The following is a 1,999-nucleotide window of genomic DNA, read 5'->3' on the forward strand; positions in this document are numbered from 1 at the left end:
GCATCCATGCCCTCGTTGATAAATTTGATTTTAACATTAGTTCTTTTTCGACTTCGGGTACGAGGGTCGGCGTGAAATCGGCCACGAAATCTGCAAAAATTTGAGACTTAATGGCTGTCCGAGGTCGATATTCGATATCGTACCCGCTGAGTTCGATGGCCCATTTGGCCAATCGGCCCGATAGTTCGGGCCTATGCAAAATATTATGAAGTGGGCAGGTGGTTAATACGCTTATGGGGTGGCATTGGAAGTATGGTCGTAATTTCCTAGAGGCGCTAACCAGCGCAAACACCATTTTTTCTAAGTGCGGGTATCTAGTTTCCGCTTCCCCTAAAGTCCGACTTACATAGTAAACTGGAAATTGCGTACCTTCTTCCTCTCGATCTAGGACACTGCTTATGGCGACTTCTGACACCCCTAAGTACAGGTAAAGTTTTTCGCCGGTTTTTGGAGTGTACAGCAGTGGTGGGCTCGATAGATATCGTTTTAGTTCTTGCAATGCTAGCTGGCATTCCGGTGTCCAAGCGAAGTCGTTCTTCTTTTTGAGTAGAGAGAAAAATTTGTGGCTTCGATCTGATGATCTCGAAATGAATCGGCCTAGGGCTCCTATTCTTCCTGTTAACCTTTGTACAGCTTTCACGCTGTTTACGATGGTGATGTCTTCAATGGCCTTAATTTTGTCAGGGTTAATCTCGATTCCTCGATTTGACACCATGAAGCCGATTACCCGAGCCGACTCCGAAGGCACATTTTTCGGGGTTGAGCCTCATGTTGTATTTCCTTAGAATATCGAACGTTTCCTGCAAATGGGTCAAATGGTCCTCTGCGCGCAGGGACTTGACTAGCATGTCATCAATATAGACTTCCATTGATTTACCTATTTGTTCTTCGAACATTCTATTTACTAGGCGTTGATAAGTAGCTCCTGCATTTTTTTTAGCCCGGAAGGCTTTACGTTATAATAATATGTTCCGCATTTGGTCACAAACGAAGTCTTTTCCTGGTCTTCCGGGTTCATCTGGATTTGGTTATACCCGGAATAGGCATACAGAAAAGTAAGGATCTCGTGGCCGGCCGTGGCATCGATCAAGTGATCGATGTTGGGCAGTGGATAAGAATCTTTAGGGCATGCTTTGCTCAAGTCCTTGTAATCTATACACATTCTAAGTTTTATTCCTTTTTTAGGCACTACGACCACATTGGACAACCATTCGGGGCATTTTACCTCTCTAATGGATCCTATTTTGAGCAGTTTAGTTACCTCATCTTTTATGAATGCGTGCTTCGCCTCCGATTGGGGTCTTCTTTTCTGCTTCACCGGTCTGAATCTAGGGGACACACTTAGTCGATGTGTCGTTATGTCCGGCGGGATTCCTGTTATATCTAAATGGGACCAAGCAAAGCAATCAATGTTATCGATAAGAAATTGAATAATTTTCTTCCTGAGTTCGGGTCTCAAACCCCTTCCCAGGTATACCTTCCGTTCGGGCCAGTGCTCGATCAAAATGATCTGCTCCAATTCTTCAATAGTTGATTTGGTGGCATCGGAGTCATCGGGGGCCACGAAGGATCGAGGGATACACTGATCACTATCCTCATCTATGCTCTGCATACCTGGCTGGGTCGGGGCCGATATCTTTGGTTTGCTATTTGGCGTTCCGGTCTTCGACTGTGCCTCCCTTTGAACCCGATCCACCCCCTGGCGAAGACGAAGATGTTGGTTTTGCTTCTTCGATGGAGAACATTTCTTTTGCGGCTGGTTGTTCTCCGTACACCACTTTGACGCCTGTTGGTGTTGGGAATTTGAGGACTTGGTGTAGGGTCGAAGGTACAGCTCTCATGTTGTGGATCCACGGCCTTCCGAAAAGGGCGTTATATCTCATATCGCATTCGATCACGTGAAACTTTATTTCCTGAATTGTTCCGGCGATGTTTATCGGTAGGGTTATCTCGCCTTTGGTGGTTTCGCAGGCCATATTGAATTCGTTTAAGACCAAAG

The sequence above is a fragment of the Nicotiana tomentosiformis genome, chromosome 5, assembly GCF_000390325.3.
Source record: "Nicotiana tomentosiformis chromosome 5, ASM39032v3, whole genome shotgun sequence".
In the NCBI taxonomy this organism is placed as follows: domain Eukaryota; kingdom Viridiplantae; phylum Streptophyta; class Magnoliopsida; order Solanales; family Solanaceae; genus Nicotiana; species Nicotiana tomentosiformis.